This window comes from Peromyscus californicus, unplaced genomic scaffold (genome assembly GCF_007827085.1).
Source record: "Peromyscus californicus insignis strain IS unplaced genomic scaffold, ASM782708v3 Scaffold_6__1_contigs__length_162567912, whole genome shotgun sequence".
NCBI lineage: Eukaryota > Metazoa > Chordata > Mammalia > Rodentia > Cricetidae > Peromyscus > Peromyscus californicus.
Genome location: NW_026294584.1, coordinates 159,103,792 through 159,124,780, shown reverse-complemented (window position 1 = coordinate 159,124,780; position 20,989 = coordinate 159,103,792). Strand labels below are relative to the sequence as shown.

At 42.5% G+C, this 20,989-nt stretch overlaps 1 protein-coding gene across 1 annotated transcript in view; it reads right to left on the bottom strand.

Moving 5' to 3' along the window:
* The window catches only part of Stk38l (serine/threonine kinase 38 like), a 71,074-nt gene that overhangs the window by 49,740 nt on the left and 345 nt on the right, over window positions 1-20,989 (bottom strand). The gene's annotated exons all lie outside the window — the stretch shown is intronic.

Sequence of the window (20,989 nt, the reverse complement as noted above, 5' to 3'; positions counted from 1 at the left end):
AATTAAAAAAAAAAAACTTACAAAAGTGATGCTAAGTTTATAAAGGTTGAGAGACATAAAAGCTTAAACTGTTTATCTAAGAAAATGTTTTGAGGTCTAAAAAGATACTTTTAGGATGGTAATACAAGTTATGATAGAAAATGATTTAGGTATAAAACTTTAGACTCATCAAGATAGGATAGATAACAGAGTATTTTCTTCAAAATTACCAAATACAAATGGACTGGACACTGTGAATGTAATTCTAACCTGATAACTGTTCTTATTAAATATAGTTTTAATGTTTTATAGTTTTATTTAGACAGGGGGAAATGTTGCAGAATATTTGTGTACACTGTAGAGATGTGTCTCTGCCTAAGGCACCTCCTGATTAGTTTAATAAAGAGCTGAATGGCCAATAGCTGGGCAGGAAAGGATGGGCAGGACTTCTGGGGAGAGAGGGGGAGGAAGAGGAAGAGCAATCTAAGTACCTGGATTTAGCCAGAGACTCTGCAGAAGTTGGACAATGGACAGAACAGAGGTAACTGAGCCACGTGGCAGAACGTAGATTAATAGGAACAGGTTAATTTAAGTTATAAGAACTAGTTGGAAAAAACCTAAGCTAAGGCCAAACTTTCATAATTAATAGTAAGTCTCCATGTTGTTATTTGGGGGCTGGTGACCCAAAGATTGTGTGACAAGAAAGCTTGCTACAGAGGCCCAGACACTCTGGTCCTAGGGATGACTGTGCAGCCTCATCACTGGCCCAGTGTCATGAACCTCAGAACCACCCACAATTCTTAGGAACTAAATGGCTACTTTGTATTGTATAAACATGGACACTTTTATTTTTTTTTCTTTTCTTTTCCCTTTGTGATTCTACTGGGGGCTGAAAAATAAAGAAAAAATATGTAGAAAGTGAGAAAAATTCTATGTGTAACATAAGAAATTTTCAAGATTATGGCAGACTGAGATAAAGGGTCACATTTGATATAGGCAGAGCTTCATAGAAGCTTTCAGTACAAAATTTCTATTTCAAATCAAACCTCTGAATTAAGTTTTTTTCAAAAACTAGTACTTTTTCACTAATAAAACTAAGAGAAGAATTTTCAGTGGTTTGTTTGTTTGCTTGCTTTTTAAACCAAAAATTTCCTTTGGTGAAGTGAGTTTCACTGAAAACTTCACAGTACACTCAGGAAAGCAGCACATTCTCTAGATGGCCTTCGTTACTTCTGCAAGAGACCCACTCCTCTAGGAGACCCTTAGAGGCAATAATTTTATTTAAAGACAGGGTCCAACTCCATATCTTTGGTTGGCCTGGAATTCCCTATGTAGAACAAGCTGGCTTCAAACTCCAACTTTCAGAGAGCCCCCTGTCTCTGCCTCCCAAGCACTGGAATTAAAGGTGTACATCATCACTCAGCCTAATAAAGTATGTTTTTAAAGACATTGCTTTTGTTGCCTCAAAAGTTAAAATGTATGGACTCTAAGAGTTAACTGTCTTCTGTGTTCTCACATGGTGGAGGCCAGTGACTAACTTTTTCAGAGGTTCTTAACAATGCATTTGTTAGCTTGGCCATTTATCACACCCAGGCTCCATCTTCAGCCTTACTGACTCAGAAAGATGATTTTTTTTTTTTTGTTTGTTTGTTTTTCGAGACAGGGTTTCTCTGTGTAGCTTTGCGCCTTTCCTGGAACTCACTTGGTAGTCCAGGCTGGCCTCGAACTCACAGAGATCCGCCTGGCTCTGCCTCCCAAGTGCTGGGATTAAAGGCGTGCGCCACCACCGCCCGGCTGAAAGATGATTTTAAGAACATCAATAGGGCAGTATCATCTTTTAGGAGGAAATAAAATTAACTTGGCTTCAGTAGAAAGCAGCATACAAGTTTATTAATATCATAAGCATAACAGAAGTGCCTCTCCATGGCCAGACATGGCATGGCTTCCCTTACAGCTATACAGCCTGCCACATTACAGCTAGAAATGGGTTGGACATGCAGGGGTCGGAATGAAGGAAATTACCAGAAAGGGACATTTAACATTCTTTTATTCAATAATTAAAAATATTTTTGTGTGTCAGGGGGTATACGCCTACTTATCTGTATATGCACCACATGTATGTAGTGCATATGGAGGCCAGAATAGGGTGTTGGATCCTCTGGAACTGGAGTTACAAGTGGTTGTGAGGTATCCAATGTACGTGTTGGGTCCTCTGCAGGAACAGTAAGTGCTCTTAACCAGTGAGCCATCTCTCTAACCCCTCATTCAATCAAATTTTAAAAATTAAAAGGAATGTAGGCATGTGTGGTATTTTATGGAATGACACAATAATTCTTTAATATGTGAGGTGACTAAAAGCACTGTGTTTAAAAACACACTTTATTAGGCTGGGTGTGACAGTGCACACCTTTAATCCCAGCACTTGGGAAGCAGAGGCAGGTGGATCTCTATGAGTTTGAGTTCAAGGCCAGCCTGGTGTTCATAGTGAGTCCCAGGCCTTGGAAAGCTGAGGTAGGAAGCTCATGAGGTTTCAAGCCAGCCTACATAGAGAAACCTTGTCTCAACAAAAATGAAGAGGTATATATTGCATGACCTTGCACATACACACACATGCACACATGGATTTGCTATCCTCTTCTAAGGAAAAGGTCAGGAGAGAAGCTGCATTAGGTGTCCCAATCATCTTTTCTCCTTCATACCTTTGCCATTTTCTAATTTCCTAAAGAGCATTGTATGCCACATTCCTGGGAGAAATTACAAAGTAACTTCAGTCAGCATGTGTAAGAAGAGCTCTTCAGACTTTTACTAGACGTGACTGTGACAGTGCCCTTGGTCTATGTCTCTGACTCTTGCAAGAGGATCCCTTCCCTAGGCTAAGCAACCCGCAACAAAGCTGAGGAACTCCCCTAAATTTTCTGGATCCATCTTTTCACCCAATCTCGTGTCTCTACTCTCTGGTACATTTTAGCTAAAACATCTAAGAGTTAACTCACATCTATTTAATTATACCCAAGGTAAATGCCTGACTTCTCCAGAGAGTCAAGCTGTGCCTTATCTGCCCATGGTGGTGTCCCCACTCCCACCCAGGCAAGGAGCCTGGGAAGCAGTCTGTCTTGGTCTCTCCTTTACTCACTACATCCTACCATCCACCATCCTCTTCATTCTCACCTCCATCCCTGACCATGCTGCAGGACCCGTCTGCTGAAGCAGCATGAGGCAGGCTTACAGATGCCAGCCTCTCATCTCTAAGCCGCTGTCCTAATTTAAAACTGGGATGATGCTACAGAAGTCATTCCAACTTAAACTTCTAAGCTTGGTTTTTATTAAATCCTGTAATGTGACCCACCCTAAATAGTAACTTTATTTTCTACCATTCATTAGTCCCCTCCCTCAACAACCTAATGGCATGCTATAATGAATCTTACCATGAAGCCTTGACCTGCCCAAGTTGTGTGCATGTGTTATAAATTTTAAATGGCCAGGCGGTGGTGGCGCAAGCCTTTAATCCCAGCACTCGGGAGGCAGAGCCAGGCGAATCTCTGTGAGTTCCAGGCCTGGGCTACCAAGTGAATTCCAGGAAAGGCACAAAGCCACACAGAGAAACCCTGTCTCGAAAAACCAAATAAATAAATAAATAAATAAATAAATAAATAAATAAATAAATTTTAAATGGTCCTTCCTCAGGACTTGGAGGAATAGCTCGGGGGAGGAGTATGCGCTTAGTAAGTACAGAGCCAAGTTCAATCTCTTGTATCATCAGCAAATAAATAAAAACTGTGGTAGGGAATTAGCTCAGCCCATAAAGTATGTGCATACAATCATGAGGACCTGAGTTCCATCCTGAGAACTCATGTAAAAATCCAGACACAGGGCCTGAAGAGATGGCTCATTAGTTAAGAGTGCTTGCTGCTCTTCCAGAGGACTGGAGTCTAGTTCCTAGCACCCATATCAGGTGGCTAGCAACTGTCTATAATTCCAGCTCCAGAGGACCCAACACCCTCTTCTGGACTCCAAAGGCCTCAGCACTTACATAAGCACACTCCTACACACAGATCCATACATATAGTTATAAAAATATTTTTAAAACTCTACCCTAACACACAGTAGACAGCAACTCTGAGGAATAATAACCAAGGTTGACCCCTGGCCTCTACAAGCACATACATACATACAAATACAAAAACAAAAATGTTCCTTCTTTTTCCTTCTATTATATTTACAGAAAATAATGAATTTTCCCTCTTTTGCTAGATTTTCATGTCTCCAACTTGATTTTTGTTTCAGAACTTGTGTGGCACTTATTACCAATCTCACAATGAGGTGTCAAATCATAAGCTCAAGCAGACAGACTTACAGTCATATATGCTATAACCATGAAGATCCAAATTCCTTGATATTCAGAGACATCCCAAACCCACTCCTCATGATAATCAGGATAACACTAAATGTACAGAAGTACTCAAATGTGTAGCAAAAAAAAAAAAAAAAAAAAAAAAAAAAAAAATCAGCTTCAGCCCAGCCTCTCTGTAACACATGCACGCAACTTGGGCAGGTCAAGTGCTGTCCTAAGGGTGTAACAGAAGATTGCTGAGATGCACTGTTCTGTAGGAGGCCCTTCAAGTGTCACAACAATAACAGCAGGGACGCGAAGTTCTTGGGAATGACAACTGGGTTTCTCTAGGCATCTTCCAAAGAGATAGTAATTGAAAATCTCAAATACTTCCCATCTCCAGAGAAAAGGCATGAGGTTTTTAAAGGGTGCTTAGACTGAAGACAAAGTCAGAACTGCCCTAAAAGATACTGCTTGAGAGATGCTGCTATACCTAAACCATGACTCTTTTGGGCCAGCCATGCTCCAGGCTGCTTGGGAAGAAGCAGTTTTCACACACACAGTAACACTAACCTGCACTCATCCCATGCTTTTTAGTCCTGGGGCTTCCTGTGTATGTTATCTTTCACTGACTGACCTTTCCTAAACATAGGATGAGAAGGACGTGAAGTACCCTATTAAAACCTCCCATAGAGCAAATACTTGTTTCATTCTGAGTATACTAAACACAGAACTCTTCATATTATTCTACAACCAAGAGCCACTTCAGAAAGTAAATACTCAACAGTTATACTCATTTTCACAAGAAAAAATGCTGACTGGTGGTACATGTCTGTCATCCCACTTGGGAGGCTGAGACAGGAGGACTGTTCCGGACCAGCCAGTCTCAATAAACAAATTAAAAACAAAATTTTCAAAATGTAATGCTTTAGAATATTTAACTTACCAATACCTAGCAAGAGTTTTTACAGTGCTTTCCCTGTTCCTAAGGAAATATTTTAATTTGTCTATTTTATATTGAATCAATTAAAATACATGGAACTTACCAAATGTAAACTACAAAAAAAATGACTTATTTTGCAGTTTGGGGCTCAAATCAAGACCTTTAAACACATTAAGCAAAAACTGCACTACTGAGAGATGGCCTTAGTTGACATTTCTATTTTATAAAAATTGATACTTTAAATTTAAAGACGTATTTGAATTTAATTTCAATGTGCAATGACTGAGTTCTCAATAAAGTCTTCACTATCACCTGGACTCCAACCCTAGCAGACACATTTTTTAAGAAACTCACTACTGTGAGTCTTCTACCAACTGGGTGACATAGAGAAGAGAGAAATGGAGCCTGACCTGTCTGTACTTCAGCATACAGGGAGGGAGGGACCTTGCTGGTGAGACTATCTTACTGAGAGGAAGAAGAATGTGCTTACCCAGAGAATGGCTTCTGCTACTGATACTAAGGACCATGAGCACCGTATACCATTCAAACTGAATACATCCATTACTTAACAAATGATGGCAAGCAGTATACCCTGTATAACACCTGCCTGTCACTTAATTCATAAGGAAGACCATGACTTCAGAGAAGGCATCTGTTATTTTTATGTGTTGAATGAAACAAATGGGAAGGGCGTTACCAACAATGTGACTTGGATCCCCCTCCCTCAAAAACCAAGCAAGCCCAGGAGACCATGACTAGAAGCTGGGTATTCAACAAAGAAAGCACTTGACCCTTCACCAGCAAGTCAACATGGTACCACTGAGCATCACAGAGAAGAGGATGGGGCAGGGCTCTGGACTGGATGCAGCAATGGCAGGAGAGCAGAGGTGTCAGAGGCACTGATATTCTAGAGACAGAAGCTGATGCAGAAATGAGCTGTGGTGACGAGGACCTCAACTTTGAGGATATCTGCTAGAATTCTCCCACAGCTAAAATGAAGACACATAGGAGTGCCTTGCTAAAATAGCCCATTATGTCTCATATAGTGAAAGAAATATTCTAGGCATCAACGTGACCACTGGGAGGAAGTGAGCTGACTGAATGGAGGGCAATTAAGCACAGAATTCTGAAGCTTGCTATGCTAGCTGGAAATGGGAATGTGGGACACAATCAGGGAACACAAATTACAAAATGTTCAGAACAAAGAAAAGCAAATCCTGCTTCAGATGCTAAAGGAAAGTGTGAGTCATGTTTTAGGAAGCTCTCAAGAATAGAATTCTAGTGAAATGGCTTTGATTAATTAGCTCAACAAATACCAGGCATCACTGTGTGCCAGGCACTGCTCTTGGAATACAGGTGACTGATACAAAGTACCCTTATGGTCTAGTAGGGGAGGGGTATGCAAAGCATAGGGGCTCAGAGACACATTAAAATTTTAAAAATGGGCATCAAGGAAGATTTCATTATGGAAGTTTACAAGAGGTGGAAAAGGGTGAATTAGAATTCTGGGAGAGGAGGGTACTACCCATGCTGCTATTTCTCTTGTCAGCAAAGCTTTGGGACAAACCTCTGTGAGTTGTCTGAATGGACTTCACAAACTACACTCTATTGGGTGGGCAGAGTATATGTGTGTGTGTGTGTGTGTGTGTGTGTGTGTGTGTGTGTGTGTGTGTGTGTGTGTGTGTATGTGTGTATAAGAATTAGATGTATTTGGCGAATGATTAAACATGACTCAGAATGCAAGGTGGATGCGAACAAAAAACTGTCATTATCCTGGTACTCAAGAAGCCAAGACAAGAGGAAGGCCAGTTCAAAGGCAACTTAGGCTGCGTACTGAGACCCTGTCACAAAAACAATGCAAACAAATCTAAGAATGTCCATAAGTTCTACAAGACTCATATGACTTAGTCAATACTGACTGTAGAGTTACCTACCTAAATCTGGGAAGAATAATCCAAAATAGCATACTAGAGTCCAAATTTGAAGCACTTTAACAGAAGAATAAATTAAATTTAATACATAAAATGTAAACTATATTTGACTTAAATTTTTTAAATCAAATGTGGGACTGGGAAGATGGTTCAGTCTACAAAGTGGCTGCTGAATAAGTATAAAAACCTGAGTTTGGATCCCGACTTTCCACCTAAGCTGAGCACAGTAGCGCACACATGCAGTCCTACTGCTCAGGAGACAGACGGATTCCTAGAGCTCACTGGCAATCCAGGACAACTGAACTGGTAAGCTACAGGTTTAATGAGAGAACATAGAAAGACACCCAACATCATCCTTGGGGCTCCACACACACATTCACCTGCACAAACCTGTGCAAACACCTGTTTTCTCTCTCTCACACACACTCACTTGCACAAACCTGTGCAAACACCTGTTCTCACACACACACACACACACTCACCTGTACAAACCTGTGCAAACACCTGTTTTCTCTCTCTCACACACACACACTCACCTGCACAAAGCTGTGCAAACACCTGTTCTCACACACACTCACCTGCACAAACCTGTGCAAACACCTGTTCTCTCACACACTCACCTGCACAAACCTGTGCAAACACCTGTTTTCTCTCTCTCTCTCTCTCACACACACCTGCACAAAGCTGTGCAAACACCTGTTCTCACACACACTCACCTGCACAAACCTGTGCAAACACCTGTTCTCTCACACACACACACTCACCTGCACAAACCTGTGCAAACACCTGTTCTCTCACACACACACACTCACCTGCACAAACCTGTGCAAACACCTGTTCTCACACATACACTCACCTGCATAGACACTTGTAAACACACACACACACGAAAGCAAACGCTAAGAGATAAACTGTTACATGCACTATTTTTACTGAGAAGAATGAGATGGCCACCCTGCCACACAAATTTTCATATTCTTAAACTTCAGGCTGAGATGGTTCAGAAACAAGGAAAGTGAGTGTCATACCTATTAGGTGTGTTCAGCCTTTCCACACTACATCTACAAAGTTCACACCTGAGAACCACCTAGTAGTAGGTCAATTTACACCAGAGGAAGTATTCCAACACTAGGCCAGGCTCCATAGTCAGGCACACATAGGCAGAGTAAGTGTCCCCATGACTTGAAAATTTAGTTAACACCAGCATGAACCACAAGGAGTGACTGAAACCAGTCACCAACATCAAGTAATTCCAAGATGCAGTTGCAGAAACCTGGAGCATCCCAAGTCCAAGAGCAGTGAGAAGGATGCAGACTCTGGAATGTGAAAACAAGAACCTTGCTGAAAAAAAGATTGTGTTAATAAATGCAGTGGTTTGAATGAGAAGCTCCTGTAAGTTTTGGGCACTTGAATGCTTAGTCCCTAGCTGGTGGAACTGTATGAGAAGGATTAGGAGGTGTGGCCCTGTTGAAGGAGGTATGTCACTGGGGGTGGGCAAGAGGTTTCAAAAGCCTCCATCATCCCCAGTGTGCTTTCTCTGCCTCCTGCTTGCAGACTGGGATGTGCACTCTCAGCTGCAGCTCCAGCTGCCTGCCACCATACCTTTGTTCTGCCATCACAAACTAACCCTCTGGAAACCCTAAGTCCAAGTACACTCTTTTGTAAGTTGCCTTGGTCATGGTATTTTATCACAGTCATAGAACAGAGATTAAGACAACAGAGGAAACCTGTCAGTCTGGGATGAGGAAACAAGAATTAACAAGCAAGGTTTTGCTTTGTACCCTACAGTTTGTCTGAAGAACACGTGCACTGCACACACTCAGAGTGAGACAAGCCAAGTGTCTTTACAAAGAGGCAACAACAGGTTATCCTGACTCAGTGACTCCTACTGGGATTATCCACTTGATTAGATTGTGGCTCCCCTGTAGGGGGCAGTATGCTGACCCCAGTTTCATTCTACTCATATGAACAAAGCTGCTAATTAGCAATCCTGTTTATACATCAGGCTCTCAATCACTTGGTAAGTTAAACAAATTCCCCAAATCCTGATGACTTCTAGACCCAAAACAAAACCTTCACAGGAACAGATCTAGAAAGGTGAGCATCAGGCCTTACACGTGGAATCCAAATCCAGGTTCTAAACATCTGGGGCATCCTGCCTTCCTTATGACAATGCCAATCAAACACTGACAAAACAAAGACAGAGAGGAGTGGCCAGGACGGTGAAATGTGCAGAACCCATATTTGAATACGGGAAATAAAGATGCTTAGCTATAAACAGAGGTATAAGATGGTCATCTTCAAATATTACTTTGCTCTCCCCAGAAATTACCTAATTCAGTGGTAAGAACAGGCCAAATTACACAGGAGAAAATTCCAGTTAATACTGTTCCAAGCCTGACGAATAGAAAATAAAGGACGAGCATGTTATTTACCATTGCTTTAAGATGTAAAACACCATTGTAGACACATGTATAAAACACTTAGAAAAGCCAAGGTTTGGGGAGGTGAGACACACAGCTAACTGCCAGAAAGAGGAAAGGAAGATGTTCTTTACAGAGGGGATACCTAAGCAGAGAACACAGGGTTAACCACAAAGGCTGGAAAGGCTATAGGAAACTGTGTATGTGGCCCAATGTAAGAAAAGCTCCAGGTTTAGTGTGGCTAGAGTAGAGACAAAACGTGATAAAACTTGGAGAAGTTTCAACATGTGGTCATGCCCTGTAGTTATTTTCAAAGAAAGCCCTCAAAATCTGAGATTCAGTCACACTGTAGAAATGACACCAGAATGAATTAAATGGAGAGAAATTAGCCACTAACTTCAGTAATCCATGGGTGTGATGACCTAGAGGTTCCCAAACTGAACCAAAACTGAGAAGAATGTCTGCAGGGGGGCTATAGGGAATCACGGGAAATATTAAATTTTTAATTTATGTTTTTTATTGAGGGGGTACTGACCTCATGTAGAAATCAGGACAATTTGTGGAAGTGAGTTCTCTCCTGCCTATGACTCTTAAGTGTGAATTCTATGACAGCCAAAGGATTGGAAGAGGGAAAGACAGAGCAATGGGAAATGCCTGACGTCAAGAGAGCGGCACTAAGAATGAAGCAAAGACAAGAATAAAGGGGCAGGTAGCAAGGTGTGCTTCATAAATTACGGGCCACAGTGACCAATAAGGAGTGGCCAAGGATAATTTCCAGGGTTATGGGTCAGATTACCTTGGAAGGCTGAGGCAGACAGATATGGAATCTCATCTCAAAATACAAGGACAATGTGGCACATTAATAGAATAACATCACATACTGAAATGAGCAAGAGCTAGGACAGAAGATAAAGTGAGGCAAATGGAATCCAAGTTATCCACAGAACACACCAGGCTAGTGAGATGTAGGGGTTAAGAATAGGTACTGCTTTTGCAGAGGATCTGAGTTTGGGTCCCAGCTCCCACACCAGGTCGCTCACAACTGCCTGTATCTCCAGCTCCAGGGAATCTGATGCTTTGGGTTCCTTTGGGCAACCATACTCATATGCACATACTCCCCACCCCCAGGCATATCATTAAAAAGGTTTTTAAAAAGATATGTAAGTTTGGAAGTCATCATTGCACAGTGCCCATTAAAGATATCAGACCACATGAGATCACCAACCCCAGAGCATATGGAGTAGGACAAGTGGGGGTAGAAGGCTGGAGAATAGCAACCATTTAAAAGTATGAAAACCAGCTGCTGTAAGAGCTGAAGGAGCTTAAATATTTAGACAGAAATCAGAATCCAGTTGGTGGCAGTGACAGAGAGAGACTTCCTATTGGAACTGACTAGATATGAACTACAGAGTGCCTTTCCACAGGGAAGTGAAATAACTTACTGTCATCATGGAAAAACTAAAGCCTGGGATCTGACTTCTTTGTCAGTCTGGTGATGAGTGCTCTGCCAGCCCTGGGGCTGTTTTTCAGGGGCAGGTGTGTGGCAGGGCTTCTGTGGACAGGACAACACAAGCTCCAGATGACTCTCATCCATTTCCCTCCTAGAACCAGTTATACTATACATCAGCTAGAAAATGCAATTTTCTACTAGTAAAAACTCTAACACAGGGCTGTAGATGGCACAGCAGTTAAGAGCACTGGCTTCGGCCGGGCACTGGTGGCGCACGCCTTTAATCCCAGTACAATGTGGCACATTAATAGAATAACATCACATACTGAAATGAGCAAGAGCTAGGACAGAAGATAAAGTGAGGCAAATGGAATCCAAGTTATCCACAGAACACACCAGGCTAGTGAGATGTAGGGGTTAAGAATAGGTACTGCTTTTGCAGAGGATCTGAGTTTGGGTCCCAGGTGGATCTCTGTGAGTTCAAGGCCAGCCTGGTCTACAGAGCAAGATCCAGGACAGGCACCAAAACTACACAGAGAAACCCTGTCTCAAAAACAAAACAAACAAAACAAAACAAAAGAGCACTAGCTTCTCTGTCAGAGGACCTGGGATCAGGTCCCAGCACCCACATGGAGACTAACAACCATCTGTAACTCTAGTTTCTGGGTATCCAATGCCGCCTTCTGGCATCCAAGGGCACTGTACACACATGGTGCACAGACATACAGGCAAATACTCATACACATAAAATACAAATAAATCTTTAAAAAATGCTATCTCATACAAACATTCCTACCTCTTGCCCCCACCTCCACCTGACTGGGGCTACATGCAGAAGGAAAGAAGAGAACATGGGAATTACCCACAAAATGTGGGCAAAGGCGTATCAGAAAATCTGCTTATGGCCCAATGTCAAACACCTATGGATTCATATCCTAATTTATTTTCTACATTTCAGAACTGTGGCTATAATGTTCACGACTATTTAAAGTGTTGGTTTTTGTTTCCCATTCTGCCCAAGTCTAGAGAGTCTCTATTGAACACATTTTAAATTGAATCTGTAAATACTGGGTTAAAACACACTGCCACTATTTGCCCTAACGATCCCCACAGGGCACTGTGAGGCAACTGTGAGTTAACCTGACCTCAACTCTCACCTGGGAAGGTGTTAGAAGCACCTGGTCTTCTCTCCACCCAGGGCCTCCCCAACTGTTCTGTAGGACTTCTCCTTCTGCTTTTCTGTCTTTCACTTCCCCCAGCCGTGCCTATTGCTCGTAAATGTTTATTATAGCCAGTTATGGTAATAAAGCTAACACAGCTGCGGACCCATGGCCTGGAAACACAATGGGCATTTCCTACTTGCAGTCTGCTATTAACTTTTCGGTTGTCTGCAGAGAACTGTTTAAATGTATTGTTACCTGGGCTTAGTCCACAGAACAGAACGGCACCGCAGAAAGTACACTGATGAGCTTCTAGCTGCAACAGTGGAATGGGCATCAGAACTCATTATGACCAGCAGCAGGGTGGGGGAGAGAATGCCTGCCATCACTTGAAGGTATCCCACAGAAATTCAGTGTTCCATAAGCCTTAGAGAAAAGATAAACAATGCTTCCTTCCTACAGCGCCCAGGACAACTGGTCTTGAAGCTGTGCTTTGCTGCAACAGTCTCTTTATAAAAGAACCAGAGTAAGTCTGTGCATTCATTAAAGGCATTTAGTAAATTGGTTTTTTTTCCTCTCTAGTTGATGGTGCTGTCACTTTCTCTAATTTCCCAAAACAGAAGCAAAAGGCAGTTTCTTGCTGAAACTCCAAATGCAGGATGGAGGACACCCAGCAAGGATGCTTCCATCAGGCCTATATGAGGCAACAAAACACTTACAAAAGGTCAGGGTGTTCAAGCCAGACAAAATAACACCAAAAAGCACTGCAAATAAAAGGCTCATTTGTCCTGCCCAGGCTCATGTCCCAACACTAAAAAACCCAGGGCCCATGGCGCCTCGAATGTTTCAGTATGTTTCAGTGTCTTACATCGTATTATGATGTCTTCCTGTGACTAGGTGACCTTAAAAACTCCTACTTATCCATCAAATGGCAGCTTTGATTTGGGAAAGCCTGAATCATGGTTCCTAAACAGGGGCTTCTTTTCTTTATCGTCTCACTGTGCCCTGCTAAAGCGTCACACCTATAACACCATTACTTGTTGTGGGATGGTCTGTATGTCAAATGTGTTGCTGATTGGTCAATAAATAAATCACTGATTGGTCAGTGGCCAGGCAGGAAGTATAGGCGGGACAAGGAGGAAAAAAAACTGGAAGTGGAAGGCTGAGTCAGAGAGACACCGCCAGCCGCCATGATGAGAAACAGCATGTAAAGATGCCGGTAAGCCACGAGCCATGTGGCAGGGTATAGATTAATGGAAATGGATTAATTTAAGCTGTAAGAACAGTTAGCAAGAAGCCTGCCACGGCCATACAGTTTGTAACCAATATAAGTCTCTGTGTTTACTTGGTCGGGTCTGAGAGGCTGTGGGACTGGCAGGTGAGAGAGATTTGTCCTGACTGTGGATCAGGCAGGAAAACTTTAGCTACAATTACTCTGGCTGGCTGCTTGTCCAGTGAGAGCACCAAACCTCTGTAACCACCTGCAGCACAGGCAGGTGCCTCAGCATGAAGGACACCCCAGGCCTGAATACAAGGACAATGCCCACCACTCCAGTCATCTCCATCATAACTGCCTAAGGCGTTTAGTCCCTTCAGTGGTCTTCCCATTTCTGGTCTCCCTTCTCTTGGCTCACTCCCTATGTACTCCTATCACTGTAATATCACTGACGCACAACTTTAATTAAATGTACCAAGCTGTGTGGCTGTTGAAGAAAAGGCTGAGATGCTGAAAATCACCTTTCTCCAAGCCCAATGGCCTCAAATCCAATTGAACAAAAAAATTACATAATTAGCACATAATTTATCAGGTGTTATCAGGACACACCCAAATTATGCTAATCCCTCTGCCTGGCATGTCCTTCACTCTTAAATGGTCAATTCACAGTTGAGTCCACAAAAGACACTTTCCTAATTTGCCCACTCTGTAGCAATCTCTGCTTCCTCTGTATTCTAGATGTCCCGTTGTGTTTGAACTGTAGTTATTTGTACCTATTCACCACACCACTTACAAGACAGAATCCATCTACGAGGAAGGGTAATACATCACACTGTCTGTTTTGCCAGGTACCTCACAGTGCTGGACAAGAAGCCGAATTACAATTAACCTGATTAGAAGCATCAGGAGTCTCCTTGAGTGCTAACCCATATTAAGAATACCAATAGGGCAACGCATGCAATTCAGTACTGAAATTTTTCCACACCAGGCACAGAAATAGGAAAAAAATTTTCTGTTTGGTTTGATAATGGCGGGCATATGGGGAGAATCTCCTCACCAGATGTGAAAGGTGTGTACAAGCAATGAAATGGATCTCAACTGCAAAAAATGCAGCCAAGGGCAACTCCATAGTGCTATAAACCAGGCAACCAGCCCCTGCAAATACAAAAGAGCCTGCAGGGCAAATACTGCATGGTGTTTCCATAATGGGGGTCTGGCAGTACGTCAATGTTTAACTAAGTAAAAAAATGCTCATGACTTCTAAAAATTAAATTGTATGGAACAAGATACTGGTACAAGATAATATTTCCATAAATATATCACTAATGAGGTTCTCTGATCTCTCAAAGAGCCCATCTTCCCATGCTATAAAATGCATACTGAATTTCCTACAACAGGGCCACTGTAAGATAGCTCATTGCCAAGCCCAGTCGTGCATATCTTTAATCACTGCACTCAGGAGGCAGACACAAGCAGACCTCTTTAAGTTTGAGGCCAGCTGGTCCACGTTTCAGTTGCAGGCCAGCCAGGGCTACATAGTGAAACCCTGCCTAAAATTACTTGCTTGCATACATACATACATACACGCACACATACTAAAAAGGTGAGAGTGCCCTTCCTCACCAAGCCTAGCTCTGACCCTCGGTTTTTTATTTCAGTTTCTATCTGTTCTGCCTCATCCACTCCTTCAGCATGATTATTCTAGTTAGGAGGCAAGCGTTTGAGCTCAGGACGAGCAGAGAGCAACTTAACTAAGAACCGAAGACTGAGCATTTCATGATTACAAATGGAAAAATAGAATCCAGCCTCACAATTTGATAAAAATCAAAAACAATGTTCGAGGCTCAAAACTATGCCACTGTTAAAGAAAATGCTGTGCTGTAATATTTAGCCAACCCTAATTGGTTTTAATTAAGTCAGATGGCTGATAGTATTGCTTATTTTGGCTTAATTGTTGAGGCCAAGAACCATGTCTCATCAACTAATTTTGTAGAGTTCTCAGCAAGCACACTGCTTACAATGGCTTCTAGTCTATTAAGACAACTAGTAGCCGGGCGGTGGTGGCGCACGCCTTTAATCCCAGCACTCGGGAGGCAGAGCCAGGCGGATCTCTGTGAGTTCGAGGCCAGCCTGGGCTACCAAGTGAGTTCCAGGAAAGTCGCAAAGCTACACAGAGAAACCCTGTCTCGAAAAACCAAAAAAAAAAAAAAAAAAAAAAAAAAAAGACAACTAGTATGCACGTTTTCATGTTAGATTCAAGTTTAGGTGTTGGCTCTCTCTGTTAAGATCTCAGATAAGTTACTCAAATCTGAGTTCTCTCTCCCCTGTAAATGGATGTAACAGTCCTATCCTCCCTACACATCCACAAATGAGCAAGAACATATATAAAAGTGCTTCACAGAACCATGAAACACAATACAAGGTGCAAATCTCGAGATAAGCTTTCTTCAGGAGCAAGCCCCTCACTATATATCTGAGCACAGTTGTAGGTATTTCCCAGGAAAGTTTATGTTTGGCATGCAAACTGTAAATAGCTCCTAAGGGAAAAAAGAAAAGTCAGGCAAGACTGGGAGAGGGGATAAGCAAACAGCCAAGGAAAAGCTTTGGTAATAAAGTAACAGGAGAGAGACTAAGCCTTAGCGGTGACTACCAAACTCTACCTCTATCTCCCCCATATTCCTGGCCAAGTCACCTCATCTTTCTAAGCTCCAACTTCCCCAGATAATGATCCGTTAGGGTCCTGTATGTATCCAGTTAGACTGTCTATACACACTGTATTCATGTTACTGAGTACGGTGCCAATACATACCAAGTAATAAGTTAAACAGCTATTGAGAAATTAGACATATACCTGGTGAAAACAGATGACACCTGTGTAAGAGGAAGAGAACACAGCTCTGGATCAAATCTATAAATCACACTGGGAGACAGTTTTGACCAGACCACTGAGGGCTGCAGAAAGAAACACAGTCAAAATCCCAAGTCACAAAAGCACCAGCCACATCGGCTCCTGCACATGTACAACAGGCATGAAACTATACCAAGAGGGCATGTTAATGTCTATAGGTGCTTCTCTGGCCCAGACTCAACTTTCTAAACTTTCATAGATACAACAAAAGCTGGACCCACAGCAAAGGCTGTGATTTGGCATGCCAAAGATAGATGGCATCAGCAATCATGCAATCACCTGGGTGCTGCCTTCCTGTTTCTCACTGGAAGTGTTGTATTTGCAGTGGATCTGGAGGGCTAGCATTACTAACTTCACCCTGCTCAGGAACCACGACGAAGGTGCTCCAGAAACCAGGAAAGGAGGAAATAAATTCCCTTCCTGAGTCTAAGGTACCAAATAACTGAGGAAGGGAGGAAGAATGAATTACTCCAGGGAAGGCAAGGTGCTAGTTCAAGAATTTAAAAGTGAGAGGAGGGACGGCAGGGCAATAGGAGGGTCAATGTGGTCAAAATACATTATACGTAATATGAAATGTCACAATATACATAAAAAATTTAAACTAAGCTTCAAACAAGTTTAAGTTCCCCCAGGCAACCAGCAAGGCTTGAGTTCTGTTGGGATTCACACAACAGGAATGTGTATGGTCAGAACACCACACGGCCTGTCATTGTCAAGGTCTTCCCTAAGATGTGGCACAGATCGTCTAGGAGGGAGGCATCATGCCTCAGTGCTTTTCAAGTGGGAAAAGATGTCCCCCCAGAAGGGTGCCTGCTTTCCCTTTGATGGAAGAACTGATGCCCCTTTATCCCAAGAACCTTTCAAAACCAAACCTGTGCCCAGAGATCCCTGTAAACCTTTTAAACTATTGAAGTGGACTTAAAAGCACCTCTGTGAAATTTTGGGCTGAAGATTTGGAAGATGCTGTCAAAGGTACAAATAACTGAAAAGGGCAAGACAATGAATGCTACCTGCACACACGTCATCTACCTGCACACACCATCTACCTGCACACACCATCTACCTGACAGCGCTGCTCCTTTCTCCCACTTAAGTTCATAAACTGTAAATTACTGGTTTGGAGAGGAGAATCTCAGAATCTATCCCATTCAGCCAAGAGAACAACACTTCCTACGCTGGCTCATGGACTGGTCCCTGAACCTTCTGCAATAAGCACAGACAATCTGAGCAAGGGTGAAGGTGAAGAACCCGGGTCTCACTGGACGTTTGAGTAATGCAGGCAGGACCCACCACAGATCACTCATATACACCATTTAAGTTTAGCTGAATTTACTGTGACTCCATTTCCAGTTAACCAGCAATAAACATTAAGCCTGAAAATTCATAAATAAAATCAGCCACTATTTTTTCAGTACCCATTTACCTAGCATACCTGTATGAAGCACACCTGTGACTTCACAGTCCCAGAGACCTTAGACGATACCCAAATATTTAGTATCCATGACTGAACGTCTCTCATTTTACACACGTACAAAACTGTACTCAAAACAGCTATTTATGGAAATAAAAACTGAAAGGGATGAGACTGACATCATCAACTCAATTCCAGCTTCATAAGTCAATCCAAACAATATTTAATGCCAAGTAACCTTTAAAAATACAAGATAAAATACACAACAGTTGAAATGTTGCAGTGGGGTAAGGGTGAGTGTGCTTCTAATTTCTCATTCTGAATCCACATGGGTGCTGACAGGCAGTAATTCAAAATTATCAAAAGTCTTACTCAATGGTTACAACCAACTAACACTAAAAGCAACTTCCAAAAGTGGACTAAAATATTTTACATGCCAAAAATAACTCACTTGCTGAGTGTGGTGGCACACACCTTTAATCAGCACTGGGAGACAGAGGAAGGTGTATCTCTGTGAGTTAGAACCAGCCTGGTCTAAACAGTGAGATACAGGGTAGCCTGGAACTACACAGCTACACAGTGAGACCCTGTCTCAAAAACAAAAACCACAATTCATTTCCCCAGGTTTTCATTACCTTGGGAGTTTTTCAGAAAGCCAATTTCAAAATTTAGATGCATTTTCCAAAATCCACTCTTTGCAACTACAGACATTCCTGAATGGCCGGATACAGGGACATTGGGTAAACTCAGGTATCCAGGCCAAGGTGACTCTGTTACTTCTTGTCCACCTGACCTTGGCACCTCATTTATTCCATCAGCAAGGTGGGAGTAATAGAAACACTCTTGAAGGTAAACAAGGGTTTGGCAGAAAGTGGCCCTGTATAAAGTGTTCTCTTTCTTTCTTCCCATCCAATCAGGTCACCCAAATCATCTTCACAAATGCCTTTTCCTCCTGAAACCCTTCTGTTGTTTGGTAAGATTGAATCTCTCCTTCCTTAGCTTCAGCATGAATTTTATATTCTAGTTACTGGAGGCAGGGTCATATTTCTCTCCAAGGCTCCACCTGCCTCAGGACAGACCACAGCATCTGTGTATAGCAGGCAACCAACTCTTCCTTCATCCCCTTCCAATGCTTGTAAACAATAATATCCTCCTCCCAATCAGCAAAACTTTGACCTGGAGACAGAGTCCCATGTAACCAGTACATGAAAGCACCGCTCATGCCTCACTAAGTAGTCTCTTGAGACTTGAACAAAACTGTTGGAGGAACAAGGAAGAAAGAAAGGAGATGTATGCTTATTCTGTTTGTGGTTTGTTGTTGTTGTTGTTTTGGTTTAAACAAAATCCTTCTACCTTAAGCTTGTTTTCATCATCTCACTGAAACAGCCTATGGTGCATTTCATAAAAATTCAGGGGCAAGCTTTCTGCATATGTCAAATCTAACCCAGTCATAACTTGCCCATCTGTTGATTTGACTGTAATGCTAGGATTCTCAAGCAGCAATATGCTGCTTAACTGGCCCTGCATTTACTTATGTAAAATAAATTCTTTTAACATTGCAGTGAGATGCAAATCCTCCTGGCTTTGGTGCCTCCAACTTTTCCCAGCCATGAGAAGGCTAAGGCATGTTACCAATCCTACCAACATGATGCCTCTGTTATTTGAGGAAGCAGAATTTTTCTAAAGAAAAATGGCCAAACTGAGACTAATGCTTTCTCATTTTCTATAAAATACATTTTTCCTTTGTTCTTAATGTTCCACCTTCTGAAATTAAAATCTAGTATTAAAAAAACTGCGCATTTTTTGTTTTTTGTTTTGTTTTGTTTTGTTTTTTGAGAAAACTTTAAAGTCCAGTGAATAGGAAGGAGAGGATCTTGAAGGGCTTGGGAGAGGGGAAAGATATGATCAAAATATATTTAAACTTAAAAATTGTTTTGGGGCTGGAGAGATGGCTCAGGGGTTAAGAGCGCTAACTCTTCTTCCAGAGGACCGGAGTTCAATTCCCAGCACCCACATGGCAGCTCACACCTGTCTGTAACTCCAGTTTCAGGGGACCCCGACACCCATGGCAAAAACACAAATGCACATAAAATAAAATAAAAAATATTTTAAAAAAGAAAAAAATGTTTTAAATAATTAAAAACCCCACAGAGAACACTATCTGCACAATCGTATTTCTATTTTTTGACTTATTTTTAAGCAAACTCCAAAAATAAATGCTGGGACTTGCAGTATTGTATAAACTTAATGTGGCTTTTCTGAGTCTGATTTGTTTCATTCCTTAACAGCAAGGCCTTTCAAAAGAGCACACAAACTACACCCAGTGTGCTTCTCATTCTAAGCACATCCCAGCGAACGAGAAACCTAATCAGTCCTCTAACTCAGAGAAAAACGCTGAGCAGAGTGAGGTCATATCCCAAACTTTTATCCATTGTACTTCTTTTGGGGTCAGGATTTTCCAAATAAAAGTACTTTTATGAACTTATACAATTTACCATATCATAATTCACCATATCGTGAACTAATTTCTCTCCCCAAATACGACACAGGAGCGGAGCAGCTAACTCAGATACAATGCCTCCTGGTCACGGGGGAGAGAGTATAATAAACTTAATTGTTTTATATATCCTGAGGCATAAAAGAAACACTCTGTGTGTGTGTGTGTGTGTGTGTGTGTGTGTGTGTGTGTGTGTGTGTGTGAGTGAAGAGAGCAGACAGACAACTTGGTATCCAAATAGCAAGGCTTAAGAACAGCAGATCTTGACTTGAAGGGAGAACCGACCGATTTAAGCCACCACTGCCAAACAAGGGCAAGATCTCCCTTGTCAATCACCACCTCAAAACCACTTAACTTTGTTCGCCTGGCTTCCTGGCAGTCGTGGGGCTAATACCAGGGCCATTTCCATAAGTGGCTTCTAGCAAAACGCATCCCAAGTTGCACTTAGGAGGCGGAGAGCGCGTCGGCGCTGCCCCAGTCCCGAGGGGCGGCAGCAGCGCGCTTCTGCAGCAGCCGCTGCTCAGCCACACCTCGCATCTCTTCACGGCGTTTCTCCAAACTTCGGGATCCGAAAAACGACCCCGAGCCGTAAAAAGTAGCATCGGTGACCCGCAGGCCAGCGGCTTGGGGACAGCTTGCCGTCACCGTGCACCGGCAACTTTGTGCCGGCCGCCCGTGCCCTCTGCGTCGGGAGCGGACGGGAAGGTGGGCCAGGAGCAGGGGCGGGCGCGGGGCTGGCGG